The 25,079-nt window shown below is 44.1% G+C and overlaps 1 long non-coding RNA gene across 1 annotated transcript in view; it reads right to left on the reverse strand.

The window, feature by feature from the left end:
- Positions 1–595: 595 nt before the first annotated feature.
- LOC138583072 (uncharacterized) overlaps positions 596–25,079 on the reverse strand; it is a 184,874-nt gene continuing 160,390 nt past the window's right edge. The window contains exon 4 of the long non-coding RNA XR_011305146.1: positions 596–2,114. This is a non-coding gene — a long non-coding RNA (uncharacterized lncRNA). The remainder of the gene's footprint in view (positions 2,115–25,079) is intronic.

Here is a 25,079-nt window from a genome sequence, read left to right on the forward strand (position 1 = left end):
AGTAGGTCAACGCAAGTGCAGGCTAATGCAAGTACCTAGATACTTTTCATGACATTCCACCCCTTTCGAAGTGAGGCCCGAAAATGCTGACTCAGTTCTATGATTTAGAAGCGTGTACGGTGTGCTGTAGGCCGACCAAACGTTTTTCTAGCGCAGTCATTCTATTATAGGGAAAAGTCATTCTGCGCAAGAGCCCAATAAAAACTATAGCAATTAGTAATAGGGAAATTAGCAGCCACAGCAAGGGATGCAACCATATATTAAGTAGCCTTGTAGAGGAGGGTGACCATCCAGTGAATACATCCCACCAGTGGTGAGTAGTAACTGATTGCAGATGGTCAGCAGTTTTGATTAATTGATTCCTGTCTATCATCATCTTGCACTCTCCAGAGATAACTGAGGTAGCTAAAGTTTGGAAGTCTTTCCAAGCGGTTTGGGCAAATTGTCTTATAGCTTGAAGCCCGTCAGTGATTACTCCATAGGGTAGAGTCCAGTTAAGCAGTTGCGTGAGCTCGGCATGCAAAGTGGTGTGAGACCATCGGGTCAATGAATATAAGGTGTGAGTAACAATGTTTAAGATAGTCACGACCTGATCTACACAAAATACTTGAGGGTTTCCTAGCAACCTATAATTATTAATAAGCAAGGAATGATTAGTAACTATACAGGCCTTGTGCTGGTCTATCTGGAAAATGTCAGTCCCATTAATGTGGTATTGCAGCCAGGTGCACTCCCCGGCTATGGGATGCATGCATGGGTCCGGCATCCTTCCAGTTTGGGGACACACCCACCCCTGATCTCAGGGCATGTAGGTGTGACTGTGGATGGTGTAGTTTGGCTGTCTAACCATTCCCCTCGTATCTGCGGAACCCACCAGGAACCATTTATTTTCATAGGCAAGACTATAAAAGGGCACCATATTTCTAAAGCATAAGCGGTTCTACAAACTTGCATTAAAGCGTGGCATGTGTTATTCATGCAATCAAAAGCAAGCGGTTTAATCAATGTGTTTGCTGGTAACTGTAGCTCTGTGTGCCAGTGAGTTGAGGATAGTCACCCCCACTCGGAGCGAAAAACCAACACCTGCTGATTTAACAAGGTTTGCCATAAAATGCATCGGGTGTCTTTAGCAGTTTTATTGACCTGCCCTATGGCAGAAAAAATGTCTTCATAGCTAAAATTCGGCCATCTCCAGTGGTTGCCAATACCTCTAGCAGTGTTTCGCAGGGTAGGGCTTATCATAAAGCCCTACTGGGCCAGAAGTTTTATAGCAGCACTGGCATCAGAACCCATAGTAGCTAACTTATTGTGCACAGTTTCTATGTCAAAAGTGTTTAAAGCTCCCGTTCCCACCCCTGCTGCTCCCTCAATCAATAAATCTAGCCCCCTAGCTACACGCAATTTGGCGATGGGTCATAGAAATTGACTCCATTTGTGCCAGCTTGGTTGTAATAAGGAAACATTGCCTCGTGATAAATCTATGTCTAAGTCTACCTCTGTAATGATAGAGGCGTGCATTACGTGCTTGCAATTTAAATGTTGTTTTACTACTGGAAAATCTAGCATGTTCACAGTTTCTACCTTGTGTGACTTAAAGAACACCATTCTCCAAGTGGCATGCCTGCCATATACAATATTAGTTTTAGATACAAACACCATACTACCATCCAGCAGTGGCTGTTTCATCGCACAATTGTATGAAATTCATTTAGTTAAATTATAGTCCACAAAATCTTGGCGAGCACACTCGCTGTAGTTCTTGGGGCAGAAAAAACATGAAACATCAAACAAATTGTTGGATCCATTCACTGAAACGGTTGGGCCTAGGATTTCATAAGCACCAATCATATGAGTCAGTGACAAAAGGTGGCCGACAATATGCCAAGCCAGCACATTAGCAGTCCCATGCGGATACTCATTTGTAGCGCTTTTCTCACAGGTTACGGTGCGATTTTTATCGTCACGCAGGACTGGAGCATCAGGTGTAGTGCATGCGATTCTCAGAGTCCATGTAGCGTCTTGCATCAACCCATTCTTTACAGAGAAAGCGTTTGCTTGGCAGGTCAGGAGCACCCACAGCAAGGCAAGTCTCATCCCCTTCATGCCGTGTGAGCCTAGCAGCAGGGATATAAACAGGCATGTCAGAATTCTGCAATAGTACAACATAAATACTTCCAACACCTTGACTTAACACCTCCCTTTTTGTTTGGATGGTGAACCCACACCTTTTTCCCAGTGCTACAGAAGCCTCCTTCATCCCTCAGTGTGGTGTCTGGGGCTTGCTTACTTTCAACCACTAGGGGAACAACTGCTTGTTCACAAATCAATTGTGCAATTCGGTCATGTTTGGTTAATGGTACCGCAGATGCACCAGCATTATGTAAAAGTACCGAAACAGTCCCTCTATAATCAGGATCAATCACACCTCCCAAAATGTCAATACCTTTTTTCGCCAGACTGGATCGTGCAGCAATGCGTCCATAAGTACCAGCCGGCAATTTGATGCCAATACCCAGTGATATGGATTTGGTTTGCCCCGCTGGTATAACATCATCTTCATAGGTAGATAAATCAAGTCTAATGCTGCCTGCCGTAGCTTGCACAGGCAACTTTGCTTCTTTGTCGGTTTTCCACACAATAAGAGCCTTTGTAGATTCCACCTTCTCACCTTCACACTTGTCAGTCTCACAAAGGGTGTCTGCCGGTTTCCCAACGGACGATTGTTCAGTTCAAACAGTGCTTGTGCCAGGTGTTTGGACCACCCCTTGAGAGTGTGAGTCTTAGTCAGTTTCTTTATTTGTTGCTTGAGCAGCCCATTGCTGCGTTCCACCAGAGGAGAGGATTCTGGGTACTGACTGATGTGCACTGTCCATTTGATACCTTGCTCTAGCGCCCAGTTCTGCACATTATGTCCAGCAAAATAGCTGCCTTGGTCTGATTGGATTTCATCCGGAATGCCATAGTGCCTGATGAGGTATTCCATTCCTTGCAAGGTAGCCCATTGATCTGCATGTGCAACTGGATAGGCTAACAGCAGTCCAGAATATGTGTCTACCATGGTCAACACATAATGCTTCCCATTCTTGGGCGGTAAAGGACCAATGTAGTCAACTTGCCACATGCTAGCAGCTCTTTCACCTCTTCTCAAAGGGCCTTGAGTCTTCCTCTCCAGTGGGTAGTGCTTCACTTCGCAGCACACGGAACATTGGGAGGCAGCTTGCTTGGCATGATCCATGGTAATGGGCAATTGTCTCCTCTTAGCCCATTCATAGGTACCTGCTTGCCCTAGATGTCCTAAGGTTTGGTGTGCCCAGTCCGCCATGCCTTGCAATATCTCAGCTTCTTCAGGTGTTGTCACTGGGTGAATCTTTGCCATTTGATCCATTTCGTTGTTGAACAGGGCAGCCAGTGAGGTGTCAGGGGGCATGGGTGCATTGACATGCCCAATGCAGATTTTGCACCTCTCCCCTTTGCGCCACATCTCTTCCCAGATGTCCGGCCCTCCCCAGATCAGAGTGTTTTTGATCTGCCAGCCGTCTCTTCTCTATGCCGGTGCCTAGTGCGTCAGGCCCTCATATGTGGCCCAACTGTCCGTGTATATGTATGCAGTCTCTGTCTCTTTCACCTGTTCAATCACGGAGGCCACCGCCTGCAGTTCAGCATATTGACTGGATCCTCCCACACCTTCTCTCATCAGAAGTGTTTCTCGGTGGGGATGGAATGCAACAGCTTGCCAGTGTCTTTGCCCTTTATCATACTTTGATGTGCCGTCCGTGAACCATGCAAAATGTTGTTCTTCCTCTGTCAATGTATCATAGGCGGGTGCAACTTTGAGGGGAGATTCTGGAAACGCCACCTGGGTGCTCGGTTCAGGCATCGCTTCAAGATCCACTGCCTCCAGCATTTGTTCTTGCAGTCTGGAAACCCCTGTGCGGCCAGCTTTCGCACATTGCTGGAAATACCATTTCCATTTGACATGAGTGGCGTCTTGTGCCCTCACACTTTTTCCGCTTACAGCAGTGTCACTCACCCAGCCCATGATCGGAATTTCTGTGCAAATTGTCACTGGTTGCTCGCCTGTGATTCTTTCAGTCTCAACTAGAGCCCAGTATACTGCAGCAACTTGTTTCTCAAGCGCAGTGTATCTTGTCATAGGATCAATGAGTTTTCTTGACCAGAAACCTTGCAGCACTCTTTTCTGTCCTTGCTTTTGCCACAAGCTCCACACTGCAACATCATTGAAGACAAGAATTTCCAGTTCAAAAGGATCAGTTTTCGTCATGGGGCCCAGCATGATGTAATTCTGCAAAGCGTCCTTAGCCTGCTGAAAGATAGACTGTTGCTCTAAGCCCCATGTAAAATCATGTTTCTTTCTGGTGACTTTGTAGATGGGTTTCAGTATCAGGCTTAAATGAGGTCTGTGATTTCTTCAAAAAACCATTAGCCCAATGAATCTTTGTGCCTCTTTTTTATTTGCTGGTGGACTCATCTGCTGAACCATGTCAATCACAGGGACAGGAATTTTCTTAACTGACCCAGACCAGATTGCACCAAAAAATGTCACCTCTTGAGCGGCCCCCTGTACCTTTTTGGGATTTTTGGCCCACCCCCGGTTTTGCATGTGTGTGATCAACTTTTCAGCAGCTTTTTCTACATGTTCTTTCTCAACACTGGTTAGCATGATGTCATCAATATAGTGGGCAACATACACATCATCCAACTGTACCATCTTTAAGTCTCTGGCAAGCAATCCATGACACAGAGTGGGACTATGCAAATACCCCTGGGGCAATTTAGTAAATGTAAATTGTCTGTCTCCCCAAGTGATAGTAAATTGGTCTTGTGATTCAGCGTCAATGTCAATGGAGAAAAATGCATTGGCCTTGTCGAGGACCACATGCCATTCACCCACTTCTCTCATAAGGTTTTCAATCAGAGTAATGATGTCTGGCACCGCCACAGCTAAGGGTGGCACCTTCTTGTTCAAAGCACGAAAATCAATTGTCAGACGCCATGCCCCATCTGGCCGGCGGATAGGCCAGATCGGCGAATTGAATGGACTGACTGCCAGCCTCATTATGCCAGCTTTCACCAATGACTCAATAGTTTCACCAATCTCTTTGTGCCCTCCTGGCAGCCTGTACTTTTTCACACACACTGGCTCAGCAGGAGGGGGTAAATGCAAGGGGGACCATTTTGCATGCCCAACCACCACGGGGTTAACAACTCTCACATGGATTTTCCGATTGCCAAAAACAAATTCACCTAAATCTGTAGTCACACTTTTGCCCAACAACACATCCATTCCCAGTATATACTCAGGTATGTCGGCAATCAGGACATTTGCTGTGAAGGGCAATCCCTCACCAATTGACATCTTTACATTAAAGACTTTTGCAACAGTTTCTGCTCTCCCATACCCATTGACCAAAACCCTGGGACCAGATAATTTATTGGGATTGCCATTCAAAATGGTTACCTCAGCTCCCGTGTCTAATAGAGCCAAAACGTGTTTCACTTTATCATTGAAATACAATGTAAGTGGCACAAAAGGGCGTCTGTCTCTGGGACTGGTTCTCTTTATTAACCGTACCTCAAAGACTGAGCCAGCCCTTCAATCAAAAATGGAGTCTGGGACCTCCCATTTGTCATTTGCTAAATCAGGGTACACTTTTGCCCACACTTTGGGCTTCAACACCTCTTCCTCAGATGGTGCAGAGGGCGTAGTTTTGCCTGACCCCTGTTTTGGCAACTTTTTCCATTTCTCAAGCAGCACAGGTGTTGGTTTACCGTCTATCTCTTCCTTTGGAATTCCCGCTTTTAGCAGGTCCACCCACATTTGCCTGCGTGTAATTTCAATAGTGGCAGTTTTCGCTTTAGACTTTTAGGCCTTTTCTCAGAATCATTACCCGCCGCCACTAGGCGCGCGGCTTTGCGCACATCCAGCCCTTCTAATTGCCCTAGTAACAGTGCGACCTCACCAATGGCTTTACCTTGTGCTGGACCCAGCAATGAAGCGCGTGCGCATGCCTGCAGTAAAAAGTTCCATATCAGGCCCTGCAAAATTTGCACTGTACATTGCGCACTGTAAACCCATCTCTCTAAAATGATCTGTCGCTTCAGTTAGTGAACCCCAGGGGCCCCACATTTCTTCCATATCCATTGGACTTGCATACAAATGTATTAAGGCAGTTTGAAGCCAATTAAACAAGGAATGCGACCCTTGCTGCCCCAGTGTGCCGCGCAACATCTGTCCAAGCATTACATTAGTAGTGATTGAACCCATCTTTAACAATACTTATGGGGTTAAGAAGATGCCATCTGCACCGGTATCCCACCCTCTTAAAAGCCACTTCAAAATCGGTTCACCTGCCCTCTGTCTGAACAACTTGGCAATGTCTAAAAGCTCTGTCTGTGTATAATCGCGGACAATCCTAGTATTCTGAATGTTTCCACCGCCAGCTTGGCCTTTTGACTTGTTAGTGATTAATGGCCGCGCTGGATAAACACATTTCTTTGGAGTACATTCCAGCTCCTCTCCCTCAGAACAGTCTAGCTCTGCAAGTCTGACTTCAACAGATTCATCCCAGTCAAATGTCTGTTTGGGTTCGCTATCACTAACCTCACCAGACCATGAATTTGGGTCCCAGGTATCTTTCCTAATTAATGCGCGAATCCTTATCTTTGACGGATTGCCCCGTCGCTGTCTGCGCTTGTGCATGGCTACATGCACAGCTTAAGAGGCAAACCTGTCCTCTATCTCATCAGCCCGCTTAACGGATGATTCAAGGGTCTCTCTCATAATGATTTGTTGTTCCTGGAGCAGGGAAATCTCATCATTTAATTTACGAATCTGAACATCTTTAACCAATTCATTCTCATGCAACTTCCTGAGCACCTGCAGGAATAACCAGCCCACGTTTCCTGCTGCTTTTTGCTCCCTTCTGCATTTCCCAAGCGGTAATCTCTCCAAAGAACTCACTAATTACCGCCGGGGAAACATAATTTTCAAGCATGTCCCTTGCTCTCGGCGCAGAGTACCGATGCAAAATGTCTGCTACACCCGATCAGGCCTTTGTTGCCGGCCATCCTGGAATGTGACAGAGTGCACTATCCCCTTCATTACATTCATCCTTCCCCTGTTTCTTCCAGAAAGGCATTGTGCTCGCAAGTCCCGCTGACTACGCCAAATGTAGTGAAAAGGGGAACCCGCACCCCCTGACCCGCACCCCCCTATTCTGTGCCTCGCATAGAATCTATGCGAGGCACAATGAACTCAGTCTGGAAGAAAGCCAATCACACAGAAGATTTGATGCTTGCATTTATTACTACAGTGACCAATCAGAATTAAGCAGCAGTTTTCAATAATATGGGAATGAAAGTGCAAGCTGAATAATACAAATTATCAGTTAGAGCTGGATAAGCAATGAATCTTACGCTCCTAGGAATCGTTGATGGCGATACGATAGAACCACACCCAGGACCCACCCCACTCAGTGTGTCTGGCACTGTTCAGGGACTGGCCTAGCCCCCCAAAGGCCTGCACCCAAGCGGGAATGTGATTGCCAGGAACCTCTGCCCTCTAGTGCTTGCTGGTTATCCAAGCACTGTCTCTCTCCGTAAGCGCGTCTCACGAACATCCCAGGAAGAGTCCTCCCCTAACTGGCACAGGTAAAGTTCTCTTATTAGGGGCTGCACGTCAATCACTATGACGTACCAGCCCTTCGAGAAACTTCCATGCAGCAAAACATGTTTTCGACTGGAAAGTCACTGTCAGTCCTGGCTCTCAGGCTCAGTATACGTTGTTGTGGGAAGTGCCTTTCTACATTCCTGTGTTATCAGTGCACCTGACAAGCGCAGAGCACAGAAGAGAATGGCAGTGCCTGGCTCCTATATGCTGCGCAGGGCTTCTTGCAAAACTAGATATTTATGTCTCCAGAAGGGCCTTCGCAGTTAACCCCTTACAAGCATGCTGGCTCACTCAGTCTTAGAGGCCTGGCTGGTTCTGCATTTTCCTCCACGCTTCGAATAAGCTCTAAATACACGCAAGATAGCTCAGTAGATCAACGAAAGTGCAGGCTAAGGCAAGTGCCTAGATACTTTTCATGACAGGGTGGTGTGCCCAAATGTCATGTAGCCAGTAATGTCCGCAGGGTCCTAACAAGCAACTATGCAAAAGTTGGTGCAGATTGGTGAAACGGTATGACATTGTATAAGGAACAACGCTTTGCCACAATTCCTGCCACAAACAAACACATTTTGACTGTTATATTTAGAGTGAGATTAGGCAAGCTAATGTTTAACTGTTGGTACATGTACGTAAACTACATTTATATGTTTTATACGCATATGATATATGATATGGCATTTGTAGCACGCCTATACACAAGTGTTTCAAGGCGCGACAAGGAACAGAGGGCGGACAGAGACAACGATCTTACTAGGCCAAGTGACAATGAGATCGCGCAAGTGCCTGATAAATTACTTCAAAGTACTTTGATGCGAATTTCCATACACATGTTAGTGTACATGTATGAAATGTACATCTTCTACACGTACAAGACTGATGGTCAATGGGTCATTACCGCCCCTGTACCACTGATTGCATGAAACCACAGTTGTACTTTCGGTTTACTGAATCAGGGACAGTACACCTCGGTTGCGTTGCTTCCAAATGGACTTACATACATTGGTCAAGTGTAGGGCCACTGTCCCCAAACCTGGAGGGACTCTAATCATGGTGCCCTAGAAGAGAACCAAGGCCTTTAGCCCTGATGGTAAGTTTACAAGGTTCAGGATCGTGAGCGGGGCTTTGCACCCTGTGCACGTCGCTGCCTACAAGAAGTGATCTAAAGCTAGGACAAACTACAAGTCCCTCTCTAATATAGCTGTCCTAATATAACCACTTGGAGTGCTTCAAGAGGTGGCAGGCAAAAGGACAAACGTAAATTGAAAGAGTTTTCCAACAATATGTATTGTCAAAAAACAGAATATGCTCTAAATAAATTGATATGCCCAGTTATTCCCACCAAGTTCACATTATAAGATTACTGGGGATGGAAACATCCAACCTGAGACAGTAGTTACTCGTCCAGTTCATGGATATTGCGATTGTAATTTTTTTAATTATTAAACAATCATAAAACAATTAAATCTAAATGGCATTTGCAAAAAATAAAAAATAAAACATTAATACGATAAATATTTAAAAGTAGGCTGGTTCCCTCTGTCACTGAAAAGAAAATTCCACTCCTTAACATCGAAAACCTGTCTTCTTCTTTTGTGAAGTGCCTGCCTTATAGAAAAATGCAATGTCTAGGTCATATCATGCAACAAAAAACAAAATAACAAGCAACAGCACTTCACAATGACATCAAGCCCATGCTCAGATAATATGATTTCCAAAATAAGTACAGCTGGATCCACCAGATATGAGCAGCGCAATGCAATGATTCACAAAGCTTCTTAGATCTGAGAGTCATTATAAATCCGTAATAGGAGGAGGGGCATGTCAATAATGCAAAATGGCCACCTAAATAGTGAACTTCGGTAAAGCCCATAACAAATCCCATAATATCCTGCAGAAGGGCATAACTGTCCTCAGAGGAGGAGAACAGAGAAGACATACCCTGCTCTGATCTGGAACCTGAGCATAATCTTTGGGGAACTGCTCCCAGGTATCCAAGATCCAAACTCCTCTGAGGCCGAAATCACTCGCTGGCCACCAAAATGGGACATGTTGGAACACATTATGTCCCATATGACACACACAAAGCGAGTTAGGGGAAACAAGAAGTGACTCTCCTTAGGCATTTTAAAAAATTTGAGCAAAGATGGATAATTTTCCTAAAATAGAAATCGAGAATGTTAGACAGACGATTATTGATGTCTTGGATTAATAGAAACCCAGGTTCATATGACAGTCTTTTAATGAACAGGGTCAAGTTGCGTGGGGGCTACTAGCGCAATAGATTGAAAAGAGTGAAACCTGGGTTCAGATCACAGACCCGATAGGCATCATATCATGGATGGTGTTGGGGCTCTCTTCGAAATTAAGGATTGAAATTAAAATTGGACAAGCAAGAGCTAAAAGAAGCTCCTGGTTATCAAGCATTATTCAGTGACCAGAAACTACCATTGGGGAACCAGGAGCAGGTACATAGATTTCCACAAATCTAACTTTCACATAAGAAGTAAAAATATAATTTTGTCCATCATTTATGAACTCTTCTACATAGATTTGTCCTGTTGTTTATTTACAGCTTGTCCCAAATTCACATAGGTTGTTTTTGTTCTGTATTAGTTGGCCTGTGGAGACAAAAATTTCTCCTTGTAGAGGTTGATGTCAAGCTAATCAGGCTATACAAGGCAACAAGCAGGAGCTAAATAGCTCCCATCTCCCTTCAATGTCGAGCCCTGCAGTACTCAGAACTCTATAATTATAGTGAAACACCTCTAGAAGCTAGGATGATTACTGGATTTCATGAAAAGCCCACTCTCCCAACAGTTAACCAGGAATGAGGGATGATGATGATAACCCTCTTCACATATGAAGAGCTGTGGGTTGTGATTAAAGGCCTCAAACTGGGGAAAGCCCCAGGCCGGATAGCAACCCCTGGAGTACTATAGAAAAGTAAGACACATTCTAACCCCTACCTCTCAGGTGGCTCAATTTGTATAGGATACAGGAATGCAAACATAATAGTGTTTTCTATACCAGGAAAACCCACACCCATACAGACCATATCACTTCTCAGAATAGACTCTCAAATATATTCTAACCTAAACCATCTGAATGTCTCAAAACTAGCATTCCCGCTTCCAGCCAAAGAGGAGATCATTGCATTAGATTATCTGTCTGGAAGCTCAATCCAGCAAAGACAGTCATTACGAATAGGAACCTGGATGATAACCACTGTTGCAGATGTCAACTGCAATATATCAATTTGTTGCACTAAGAGGGCACCCCGATATAATGCCCACTGACATACAATCCCACCCCACAACTCTAGGGACAGGAAACAAGCTAATTTAGATATCAATATTTTGTTTTATTAAAGTAAAATCAATGCAGAGGTGGTCCCCAAGCTTTAGGCTGCGGAAGTCACCACAATATGATGCAATCACAGGCAGCCTGTCCACAAAAACTAACACAAACGGCCTGCGCAAATGTCACTATTTCTCATGCACATGCATCTATTTACAATAATCAAATATCTATATGTTTAATTCTGGATAACAACAGGTATTGTAGTGTTATTTCTGCAACTTGTCAGTCACTGTATCAAAACGCTTTTGACTTCAAAACATTTCTAAATTACACATAAATAACAAAACAAATTATTAAAAGGACTTTGCTTTCCCCAACAATTGCTAGAAATATGGAACTGTGCATACATACAATTTCCCATGTACATATGTTGTTGTGTGTTTCTACTAGTTGTGTGCAATTTCAATGTATGTTTACACTGAGTTGCATTAGAAGTCTGCAGGTGTTGGGCATGGGTGCAGTGTTATTGATTCAGAATGCCACGAATTGTGGTTCAACCACCCAACCTAGGAGAAAGGTTTTAGAATATTCTGATAAAAGTATGAGTGCCTCTCCCCTATTATTTCTCAGATTGAGTCTCACTGGCACAAGATTATTTTCTCTGGAGTAGAAATTACCCAATTCAACTTGCTCTCATTCAGCTCATATCTATGGTCTTCACCGATTACACATTTTTAATCAAATATGCATTAGGCTATGATATGGATGTCTTTGAATCTGTAGTGATAGTTCATGAGGCAGTTGGTAGGTAATATTATTTAGTATTCATTTATGTGACTTAAATACAAGTATCAGTAAAGGACACAGAACTTCGCTGCTCTCTTCACCCGCTTCTCCTCACCAACTGTCCTTCCTCCGCATTCCTCATTCCACCTTCTAGAATCCGATCTTTGTCACGTCACCACCCCCTTTCTTCCAGAATCTCCTCTTTACCACTAATGACAGCACGTACCTTTGTCCTTTTGAAGCCATCACCTTCCACCTTCACCTCGTTCAGAATTGTTCTCTGGCAGAGCTCCTTCCCTGTGTTGCATGGTGTCTGTGTGGCAGTGTCCAATCAGCCTCACTCATCCCCAAATTTCTAGTGATGGTTTATGAGACAGTTGGTAGGTAAGATTATTTAGTATTTATTTATGTGGCTTAAATACGAGTAGTAGTACAGGTTATGTAGCTTCTGCTCGGCATCCATCCTTCTTCCGCATTCCCCATTCCACCTTCTAGAATCCCCGTCCTTTGTCATGTCACCACACATTCATAGCTCAATATTAACTTTATCTGTGAAAATGCTTTGGTACAATATACTGAGATTATTATTTACAAAGAGCTGTGCATAGGCTGCATAGAAATGCTATCACTATCATACTGTGCCTACAGACCAGAAATATATGTTTGGGTTGGATTGAAATTGCATCTCACTTGATTTTACATGGACTGAGAATGCAATGTTAATTTCCCATTTAAAATCAGTGTATTTTGGTAATACCTTTCCAAACCATTCCCCTTCAGGGACCTAGTAAAAATGGTCCTAGAGACCATATCACATTACATATGGGGGAATTCTCATACTCACTTTGAAATTATCCTTTCTGTTTTTAGGATCAGCATAGGATCTCTCCGATTGGATATCTCCCAGCCAGCAAGGGCCCTTCTGATCTGCCTCCTTGAAGTAAGAACATCTTCAGGTTCCCATTCTCCGCCTCGAACAGCAATCCTCCCTTCAGCAGCCCTTATTGAGTCCAAGCCCTTCAGTTCATCGCTCTGATTAACCCATCCCCTTTTGAAAAGGTGTTTTCCTTCCCTACAGCCTTTCATTCCATAGCCTGAGTCATATTCTGCTTTTTAAAATGTCCAATAATACAATGCTTATATCATGATTATGTCACAATATTTGATTGGTTAAATATTTCCACTGGCTTTCCTCATAGTCAGACACTCCTATAGAATATGCACCCCAATCTTCATTGGTTGATTATGCATTTTTTAAATATGAAAATAAAAAGGATGAGACTCATTTGCTTGGAGTAATATTGAGTTCTAAATCTAATATTTCTTCCGAAGCAATATGCCACATCACCAAAACAAGAAGATCTGTGATGCCGTTGCCCAGACGCACATTTGGATATGCAGAATTACTCTGTCAGATGTTAATTCAGAACATTATAAATATTAATATTTTAAAGAATTATTTAAAAAATGTAAGCAATTTGAATTTCTTTAATCTCAAAAAGATTCACAGCTTTGAAAAACCCTTTTCGGCTTGTTTGCAACTGGTATGGTTGTACGTTTATAAGCACAATCTTTTTTCATTGCAAGTTATAACGTAGAGTTCCATGCTTAGTTTCATTTCTAGGGAAAATGAAACCAATGCTAGCAGGTCTCTCAGCCAATGACTGATTTGAAAACTCTGTGAGATGTCTCTTTCTTCTCCTTGCTGTAGGCTATCTATCTGGTCAGGCTTTGTGCCTTAATTGATGTTGAAGATGTTCTGCTAAGTGTAGGAAGATGTGTTTGAAGCTTGGCGCTAGAAAAATAGATCTTATGATTATCAGGCAGGACATTGTATTTCGCCTTCTCCTGGTATTTTAGCTTATATTAATAAGAATATAGTGTCCTTAGAGGAACTTGCAAAAGTGGGGGCTACTCATTAACGTGGAGGGCATTTTGTTCTGAGAATTTAATAGATTTTTCTGATGTGATTAATGAGGCTTCCCCGTAGGGCAGGAATGTCGGATGGCAGCCAGACCTAAATATACAAACTGGGTTATGGAAGGTTCAAATGTTCTTGTTATGTTAACTTGATGATCCACATTGAAACCTCATATTATGTTTACTTCTATTGTAATGGTAAAGTGCGAGCCATTCCCATCAAACAACATTTCAATGGCTTCAATCTTTTGTGCTCGATATGTCCTAAATAAGAATCATTTCGCAATTTAAACACAGCCAATAAAATAGTAAAATGGTACTCTGTGAGGCTTCATTTTTAACACATATGAACATTTCAGTCTATGAAATGACACAGGAATACATAGGCTAGTGTTGCCTTTTACATTGTTCTTCTGTTTTGTCCTTGGCATGGGTTTTCTTTAGCCTTCAGTGGATTGTTCAAATATGACAATGCACCACTTTGAATGTTTGCAGACAATTTTACTTTATTAAAGAGTTCAACACTTCTGACAGACGTTTAGTATTTAGTTCCAAATATTCTTTATGTTTGGCAAACTCTGTGCCATTTGTCTGGTGTCTCTCATGGAAGCAATTAACTTGTGAAAATGTTAATAATTAAAATGATGCATTATGTTGGTACCTATCACTTTACATTGAAGCAGTCTCAATGTCTTTTTCCATTACATAAGACCCGCCTATTTACTTCCTTTGTCAGCAGAATATTTCTCCACACAGTTGAATCACATGTGTCACACTTGAAGACTTTTCAGTGCCTCTTGCTTTAATTGATGGTTTTTGGGTTCCGTTTAGGGTGAACTCACACCACAGACCACATCATTCTTTAAACTAGATCCCATGAATAAGTCTTCCCAAAAATGTAGGCATTTGGGTTACAGCCAACAGGATCTATTCATATAAAACTATACACCTTCATCCATAAAATGTCATCCATAAATATGGGGTGATCTTGAGCAGTGGAGCCTCTTACCACTGTTTTCTAAAATTAACATTCTCCCAAGGATTCTCTATCTATGCCAATGCCTGCCCATGCTGCCCTACTAGACAATCAAGAAACCGAAAGATCTCTTTCAAAGTTCATTTGGGTGGAGAAAAAGTCTATGGCAAGCAGGCATGTCTTGATGATTCCAAAGGAACGATGTTGCCTGTTTCTGCAAGATTTAGGTTTGTATTTTGAGGCAGCACTATTCTATTATACCACTAGTTGGTTGTGAAAAAATATAAAGAAGAAATGGGTTGCACAGGAAGAGAAATATTATGTGCTCTACAGTTTAAGTCCCCACCCACCCCAATTCACTAGCTTCATACAACAGCAGTGTATCATGCACACTGGACCTTATGATAACATGTCTAACCATCTTAGAGACCGGCACAACTTAAAACATGATGGAAACCTTGAACTACAACTCCTCCTGGTGGCACCTCTAACATGGAATCCATATGTGAAAGAAATATCACAAGATAACATCCTAAACCAATAGAGTACACAGGGACTATGGGAAATTCCACAATTGATGGGAAATGGTGGGGACTGCTCCAATTGATTTCCCAGAGTGACATGTCTTTTCCGGCTTTGCAGCTCGGGACTCTAGCATGACAGCTTTGACGTGTGATGTCTTTACAACGCTGTAAAGTACGGCACGGAAATGGAGGTAGGTTGGTGGTAAGCAGGATGGGGAGGGAATGGGGAAAGAGTGGTAGGGGGTGAGGAGAAAGGAAAAGGGCTTGGCTGGGAGCGAAAATGACAGGGAGGAAGACAACAGGAAGGAGGGGTGGGATAGCAGAGAAACCGATGAGTGGGGTGTAGTGGAGAAGCGCCAGCAGGAATAAAGGGGGTGACACCCCCTTCAAACAAAAAGGGGCCACCATGAAGAGGGGGACTGGAGCACGGTTGAAATAAAGATTTGGTGCAGTAATGGAGACGCACTAGAGTCCCACGCCGGAAAGCCACCAGGGGAAAGTCATGGAACCATTTTACATTGCTACACGCTGCGCCTATCCTTAGATAAATGAGATTCACTAGCAAAACAAAAGACATATACATTATCTGTATACCAGAGTGCCTGGACACCGTGTTCGAAAACCACCCACAAAAAAAACTTAATTACTAGCTGGAGAGAATTGCAGCAAGGTTTTTCATAATCCTGGCATTTTCTAGGAAGTGGAAAGACCCAGCCAAGGGGATATGTTTGAGAGGTTGTCAGATACCAGTAACACACGGCCATATATTCTGTACATGCCCTATGTTGCATAACTTCAAGCGCAATATGTAATATGAATTATCAGCAAAGGTAGGTCACAAGATAGGGCTATACCTATCCGCACCAGTGTTTGGGCACCTCCCCAGGGTTGATAACATGGCTCAACACAGATGCATTATGAGGATATCTGCAGTGGTCATTAGTGCATGTCGTATAGTCCTTTTCCTGAAACCAGAGTCATCTAAAGCTGAAAAGTGGTAAATAAAAAGGAAAGAACTCAGAGACATGGAAAAGGTCGCAGTTTCATCTAAATCAAGTTATTTTTTAGAAAGGTGGAGGGTATACCACTCCAGAGAGCTGCCATGACAGGCCGCTACTTACCCGGACATGGTATTCTCATCACATCCCCTTATCCTTGAAGACACTGAGAAATAGTGTAGTAAAGCCTTCCTGCAGGTACATTTATGGTTACAAAGGGTCAAGGCTCAGAAGACCCCCTACCGAATGTCAACACTAGCTATTAGAATTGGGTTGGGAGTGGATGTTGAGAAGGGAAAGGGAAGGAGATGTGGAGAAGGGGATCCGGTTGATGGGGGAGATGGAAGCTGTTGTTACTCGTTTTCAGTATCCAGTCATTGCATTGACAACCAAAGCATCAACAGCCAAAGCATCTAAAAAAAAAGCATCTAATGCATTTTTTTATAGATGGTAAAGGGTTTAGTTTAATAAAAATGGGTTTTAAAGGTTAAAAAAGATGGGTTGAGGGGGACCCCCCCATTCAGGACCCCCCCCATTAAAAAAAGAAAATGGAAAAAAGCATTAGATGCTTTTTTTAGATGGTATGACATTAGATGCTTTGGCTGTCGATGGAATGACTATAAATCCTGTTTTCATTGTTGTCACTGTTATTAAGACATTTTTCCATCAAATGACTTAACCAGAGAAAGGAATGAGACCAGAAACAGTGTTTATATACTGCTTTACTTTAGAGCAATGATTATATATGAGAAACAAGTAGCTTATTAAATTTAATTTTACTCTCTGAAATAAAATACAAGTTTAAAAAAGAATCCTTAATAATCTCATCAAGCAACATTCCTCGGAAATGTGGTCTCTGCCTTTGTCACCCCTTTAGCTACAGAAGGTCAACCCCTCTCTCTTTTGTGGGACATGATTTCACCTTTGAAAGTGATCTTCTATGAGGGGAAAGTTCAGAACTGATTTAGAGAAATTTCTAACTTTTAGCATGATGTCACCAGAGCCTGTTTAACCATGAACTATCCAGCCAAAACTAATCTTAACATTGCCTGAGAACTTCCTTCCAAGAGGTGATCTGAATGCAGTCAAGCTTCCCAGCACCCAGTGATCAGAAATGGCAGGACATCTACTTCCCCTTTTTAGCACCACTTCCATTTGTCAATCAGTGACGTCTTTGATGTCTCACTGCCAGCTCCTCTGAAATATTACCACTGATGGAGCCACGAGGAGCTCAGCCAGCATCTAGCATGCTATCACCCTCTACACACACATTATGTAGAAAGATCTGAATGAAGCTCACTAGTCATTCGGTGGTGAATGTCATATCTGATATGCCCTCTCCCACACCTGAAGGAACAGCGCCCTCTCCAAACGGGTCTCTAGTGAGTGGTTATGCTTTGCTTCCATTCCTACATCCATCCCCTAAGTTTGTTATGCAGCCCCCTGTTAACCAAGCTGGAATATTCCAATCTCAGCTTTTCCCATTTTCTCTTGCATGCTACCATCTCCCGCGCTCACATACTCTGGACAAACTGTTTAATATCCAGCACTGTCAACAATGATCCAGTTCCCTGGAACCTTATCCATCGGTTCCTTTGCTCCTTTGAGGTGTAGACTTGGATCTAATCTAATTCTGCTGCCAGGATCACATAATCACCTTATGCACCTAGCCACTAGAGGTGCATAAATGATTGGGCTTTCACACAGTTGGCGTTAAAATCAAAATTTAAATTGGGCAAACTAAGCCTCTCTGGTGAGAGAAGTAGGAGGCAATTCAGGAAAGTGTAGGGTTATGGATCCCAAGCCTCAAGAGTGTCAGAAGGCGAGTGGAGTGATCAACCATGACAAAGGCTGCAGATAAGTCAAGGAGGATGAGGAGAGAAACCCGTTTGAGTGCCATCTTCAGAACGCTTATCGGAGGATGTTTCATAGTGTGTTTTTTAGTAAGTAATTAGTGACCGTGTTAAAGACTATTTGTTTCAGATTTTGAAGTAAGCGGGATGATAGAAACATATTGTTGGCTAATATGGTCTGCTTGCCGATGGGTTTTTGAGTAGGAGAAAAACAGCAACTAGTTTGAAACATTGGAGAGGTTGAGACTGAAGCAGGGTGATATATGGGAGCAGGCTAATAAAGATACGTTTTAAATGTTCAAGTTTTAAAGGGGTCAACAATGGTGCACAGCGAGTTGGCTGTCCAAAGGATGGGATCCAACTAGGAGGGTGAATTAGGCAAGAAGGAACAAAGGCTGGTTAGAGCAGTAGTGAGGACATGTGAGAGGAGGGAGATAGGAGGAGGAGGGACAGAGGATCGTGAGGGTATTGCAGATCCTAGCAATCTTGAAAGAGAACTAGCAGGCACAGTCAACAGTCATAACCGGAGAGGAAAGGTGGTGGGGATCAGAGCAGTGAAAATACATGAGGTTGGTGAAATCGTTGGACTTGGTGGCATCAGAATCCAGAGCCATTACAAGGGTTAGGAGGGCCTTCCTTCATGCAGGGGAGTGTGTCATTAATGACACTGGTGAGCTTGGAGTTGCATGGTAGTCTTGAGTGAGCAAATCTCAGGGTGATCCAGAGGGATCCAGGAGTGGAGGTGAGGGATAGTAAATCCGTACAAATAATCTAATTTTATGAGGGCTTTTGACACAGTAAACTGATATGTGTTATGGGCCAAATTGCATAGCTGGAATATTGATCCACATTTCCTACATTTTATTATATCTCTATACACGGATACCACAGTCAGAATTTGCATGAACCGTGAGGGAGAGTTGACAAGAGTGCATCGAGACAAATGTGGATTAAAACAGGGTAGTGCACTTGCCCCCATACTATATAATTTGTACACAGCTGATATGGGACAGGCGATAAATAAGGTACAAAATGGCCCCCCTCCTTGGACAGTGTTCCGATTCCCTGGCTATGTTATGCAGGTGACACCATTATAATGGACCATACACAGATCGGTTTACAGTGATCGATGGAAGCACTTAGTAACTATGCTAAGCAGAATGATTTAGCTATTAACATCGACAAAACAAAACATCTGCATTTAAGCAGGAGAGCAACTCAGGATACAGGCTTTGTTTGGAGACTTAACACCACCCCGATTGAAGTTCTAAGTGACTATATGTATCTGGGTTTTCCTATTAGATTGCACCAACATAATAGGTTACTCAAGGATTTCTACATGCCTAAAATTATGAGTTAATGGTTCATTGTAAAGAAATTCATATGTAAAAAGGGGGTTCAAATGTAGAAGGTATGATTACTTCATACAATACATCCATTGTCCCGGGGATACTATATGGAGCCATCTTTCTAAGTGTATACTGTAGTGCATGGCTAGAAACGGTGGAAGGGAAAATTCTGAGGTTGATTCTAAAAGGGCCCCAGTCAGTACCATTGGAGGCACTTAGATTGGAATTAGGGGTACAATCTATAAGATCGTGGGTGCTTGCCAGATGCTAATTGTGGTGCTCTATACTGTCTTCAGAGAAAGGGTCTCTAAAGGCACAATCTGTCGAGTTAAAAAAGTGTAAGCCTAATGATTTTATTATAGACCTCGGGAATTCTGTAAAAAATCATGTATCTTCTCTTGGTATCACACTTAATGAGGTTATGGATAACCCTAAGGGTGTTGAGCTTTTAAATAAGAACACAGTGGCGTGGGATAGAGATGAGTGCCAGACTAGGTTGGCAGGGGAAAAATGTACTCTCTCTATTCAAGCCAGAGTGTTAATCCTAACAAACCCTGCACATACCTGAAGAAATTTGTTAACCCACAAATAAAGCGCTTCATAATTTATTTAAGGTTTAACATTCTACCTACACATGAACATCTAGCTAGGTGGAGGGGTATTCCCTGGGAGGAAAGGCTGTGTAGGCTGTGTAAATAGAAATTAGAGACATCTCGACACTTACTCGTTAATTGTACAAGTATGATGGATTTTCACAAGAAAGGCTACCCAGTGGAACAAAAATCACTTGGAGTTCGTTATAAGTGATCCATTTTGGGACCATCTTTATTGTGCGAGAGCAATTGTTGTCACGGCAGCGGCTTACTATGTTTGGAAAGAGGCACTGAAGCTGATAGAGAGTCTAATGTAAGTGCTGTGGGGATATGTTATAGATTTGAAGGAACTATCATGATGAATTTGGATATTTTATAGAGGTGAAGAAAATACTATGAATTTTTTAAAGACTTTAGTGAGATGAATTGTTTGGAAAAATGTAATACGACAATTATATAAACGTATGTACCGTTTTTAATGTTTTTTTTTTAAATTTCTTTTATTGATTTTATACAAACAAAAACAATGAAAACCAAACAAGCAGCATAATCATAATGGTTCAATTGCACATCAAGTGATCGTAGTCACTGCTCCCATTATCCCACCCTCCCCCCGTGAGCCTATATGTCCATCTCTTTCAGTGTTTGGCACATACGGCCGAGTTTTGTCCTCTTCGGAGTCTTTTGGGTTTGATGTTACTTCAAACAATTCTGTTATTAGCGCTTTCCAGGCCAATAGGGTGCCCACCTCCCCCTCATCAGCCCGGCTACTCGCATCTTGCCATGCCACCGTTTCAGCCTCCGCCCATTTCTGTAGGTCCTTCCACCATACATCCACCTTAGGTTTGTGGCATTTCTTCCACCCCATGGCGATCCTACGTTTCGCAAGCACATACGCCAGATTTCTTAGTTTCTCAATATGTTTGAGTTTCCGTGGCTTAGGGAACCTGCCCAGTAAGCAGGCCCAAGCCGTGTCTATAACAAGAGAAACCCCTTTATCAGCCAGTTTCTGCGCCACATCCCTCCAGTAGCATCTAATAATCGGGCACGACCAAAACATATGCGTCATGCCAGCGTTTTCCAGGTTACATTTAGGACACGCTTGTATGCCAGCGTTTCGAAACTTAGATATCCTCAGGGGGGTCATGTATGCCCTACGCGTTACATACAGCTTAATTTGTTTTAATCTGGCATTTCTAGATACTTTTTTGTGGTAGCCCAGGGCACGCTCCCACATCCCGTCCTCCATCGGGGCCCCCACTTCCAGCTCCCAGTCCAGTCTCAGATGCGTCAAATCTTTGCCCACCTTAGCCATCACCATCTCATACAGTCTCGAGATCTCATGACCCCCTTCAGACATATCATACATTGCTTCCAAAACTGCATCTGGTTCTTCTATCAGAACTGTTTCTGGCCAGGTGCTCTTAATCATTCGCACCAATCTAATGTATGTGACACATTGCCCCGTGTGTAGACCCGCCTCTTCGTTGAGTTCTATACACTCCTTAATGGATCCCTCCTGCCAAACATCGCCTAGCGTTGCCAGCCCCACCGATTCCCAGTAGTTCCTAACAATCGCCCTTAGCTGATCATCCCCTCCTGTTAAAGTAACCAAAGGTACCTGCGGGTGGCATGGGTATGGGACCTCCATTAGGCGACAAGCCCTACGCCAAATTTTCCGCCCCAGCTTCAACATCGCAGGGCGCCCCCTCATGTCAGTTTCGGACAGCCAGATCATTTCTTTCAAGTAAAACGGGGCACAGTCCTGCCCAAGCACCCTGTGCTCAGGGGTCACTTCATCGGAGAGCCACTTAGCCAAATATTGCAACTGTCCCGCCAAATAATAAACCTCAAAATGGGGCAGTCTGATACCTCCTTTTTCATAAAAGTTCTGCAGTTTCCAGAACGCCACCCTATTCCGGTACCGTGCAACAAGAAATCCCTACACATGCTGTTCAATTTACTAAAAAACTTTTTGGGTATTATGTGTGGGATATTGCTACAGTAATACAAAAGCCTGGGCAGAACTACCATCTTGAGCATAGCCCCCCGCCCCATCATCGCCAAGGGCAATCTAGCCCAGAACTGCATGCTGTTTCTGATTTTCTCAACGGCTACTTCCGTATTGTGTCTGTGTTCGTCCTGTGCCGTGTGATATATATCTATGCCCAAATAGCGAAAAGAGTGCGTTGCCCACGGTACCTGTAGCACCGGTAGACCTCCTGCAGGGATCCCCTTATAGCTACCTAATGGGAATATGACTGACTTTTGGGGGTTCACCGAGATGCCCGACAACTCCTCATACCTTTCCATCACTTCAAGTATGTATAAGAGGTTTTCTTCTGGGTATTGCAAGTACAGCAACAGATCGTCCGTGTACAAGGATATCAAGTGTCGTTCCCCTCCCATCTCAATGCCAATCATCTCGTACTGTGCCCTAAGGCATATTGCCAAAGGCTCCAGGGCCAAGATGTAAAGCATCGGGGACCAGGGGCACCCTTGTCTGGTACCTCTGCCAAGTTGCCATCTTTCCGATATCACCGCTCCAGTTCGGACCCTGGCAAGCGGCTCACTATACAACATCTTGGCCCACCTGATATAGCACGGCCCCATTCCATACCCTTCCAAAGCGGCCAATAGCCTTGACCACTTGACCGAGTCAAAAGCCTTGACTGCATCTAGAGACACTATTGCCATCTCACCCTCGTTTTTGACACCCCATTCGACCACCCGATGAAGTCGCCTATGGTTGTGTGTAATGTTCCTGTTCGGGACGTAACCCGTCTGATCAGGATGTATGAGTCTGCCAATCACTTTCCGCAATCGATTCGCAAGAACAGCTGTGAGAATCTTGCTGTCTTGATTGAGCATCGACAGGGGCCTGTAGGAACCACATCTGTGCTCCGGTTTATTTGGCTTGGGCAGCGGTATTATAATCGCCTCTCTAAGTGACTCAGGCAACCGTCCTATCTCAAACGCTTCATTCAACATGTCCAGCATTGGGGGGAGGATTTCCTCCTTGTATACTTTATAAAATTCGCTGGGGAACCCATCTGCCCCTGGGGCCTTACAAGTGGGCAGCTGCTTTACTACCTCTTCTAATTCCTCCAACGTGATTGGCTCATCTAACTCCTCCCTCTCTTAGTCTTTCCCAGTGCCCTGCACATTGTTGCTGTAGTTTTAGTACCAGCTCTGTGTCTATCTCTTCGCTCTTCAACGTTGTTTCTAGCTCGGTTTCCGCCCTCTGTAGGTCAGCCAAGACCCCACCCTGTAACCCTCTTGACTTAGCAATGGCCGCCCCCCGCATCACCACCTTAAAAGCTTCCCATAGTGTGCCCGCAGAGTCCATACTTCCAGTATTTTCCACAAAAAAGTTAGTAATCTCCTCCCTTATATCTTCTCTAAAGATTGGATCTTTGAGCGCCTCCGCTCGGAAGCGCCATGTGGGGATTGTCACCCTCGGGGGGCAATATCTGTTAGCTGCGTCCGCAACGCTCTCGCCACTTGGCTAGGCTTATTCACCCTGTCATCTGACCTGTCCACCGCTGGATCCAACACACAATTGAAGTCCCCGCCCCAGATCACCGCGCTCCCCATACACACACTAAGATTGGCACACAGGGCTCTGAAATATGCTGCTGTGTTTTGGTTGGGGGCATACGTGTTTACTATGCATACCTCCCTGCCCTCTACCAGCCCACGCAATATAGCCATCCTTACATCCATTTCAACCACCTCTTGTGTCAATTTGAACGGGACATGTGGTGCCACACAGATTAGCACCCCCCGGGCATATGCAGAGTATGGCGAGCCCACTACGGTCCCTTTCCACTTTCTCTTAACTAGGTTCAACTTCTCCCGCGTCAAGTACGTTTCTTGTAGTAATGCAATGTCTATTTTCTGCCTTTTCAGATACATCATGATCTTGTTTCTTTTCAGGTAGCTGTTAAGGCCCCTGACGTTCCACGTTATTATCCTGAGGTCCCCCATAGGTCGTTAATAAGCACCCACCCGATCCTCCATCGGTTACGTCCTTTCGTGCACTGCACGTGCCGCAAGCTGGTTCTCCCAAATAGGCTTGAAACAAAACTTAAACTCCCCATAACAACACACACGCGCAACTCCCCATCCCCCAACTTTCTGCCCACCCACCCCTCCCCCAACAATACCCTCCCCAACAGTTGCCCAGCTCCATTCCTGGATCTCAGGCATCCCCACATCTAGCCCTGCCGAGCGCGAGCTTCTACTCAGGGCTCAGTAGGATATAGCCGCCCTAATGGCCGCTGAAACGAATAGTCTATTGGGGTAGGTTGTCCGCGTTCTGTTGCTCCTCTCAAAAAACATTACACATTCAATTGCCAAACCGTTACCGATTACAGTTACACTCACTATATTCCAGTCCGAATCGAACACCAGGCTCAGATCGTGTACAAAGTTCAGTCAGTCACAGCTTCTCCATCCAATCAGGGTCCTTTTCCTTGCTGAATCTTCATTTGGTATGATCCTGCCGATCCCAATCCGCTTCTTGTTCCGGGCAGCCCTGCAGGTCCAGCCATGCGACAACATCCTCAGGGGTATCGAAAAAGAGCGCTTTGTTCATATGTAGCACTTTCAATCGTGCCGGGTACAGAAGCATATATCTGATTCCTGCTGCCCTCAGCCTCCTTTTGACGGCTACATAGCTGTACCTCTGCCTCTGTACCAGCATTGTGTAGTCCGGATACGCTGTGATGTTGGTGGATGCTCTCTCTATCGTGCCGCCCTTACGAAAGTATTCAAGGATCTTCTCTCTATCTCTGTAATTCAGGATCTTCGCGATGATCGGTATTGGCGGGGCCCCCGGCCGGGGTTTCCTCATCAGGGCGCGGTGCGCCCTCTCCATTGTGAATCCCTGCGAGAGATTACCAGCTCCGATCCCTTGCAGGATCATGTTTTCAACATAGTTTGTGGGATCTTGCCCTTCTTCTCCCTCCGGAAGGCCAACCACGCGAATGTTGTTTCTCCTCGCTCTTCCTTCCGCGTCTTCCACACGATTTTCCAAGTTAGCGACCTGTTGTTTTAAGACATGAATCTCCTTCGCATTGCTCGTG

The sequence above is a fragment of the Ambystoma mexicanum genome, chromosome 3q (assembly GCF_040938575.1).
Source record: "Ambystoma mexicanum isolate Mex_15411 chromosome 3q, UKY_AmexF1_1, whole genome shotgun sequence".
NCBI lineage: Eukaryota > Metazoa > Chordata > Amphibia > Caudata > Ambystomatidae > Ambystoma > Ambystoma mexicanum.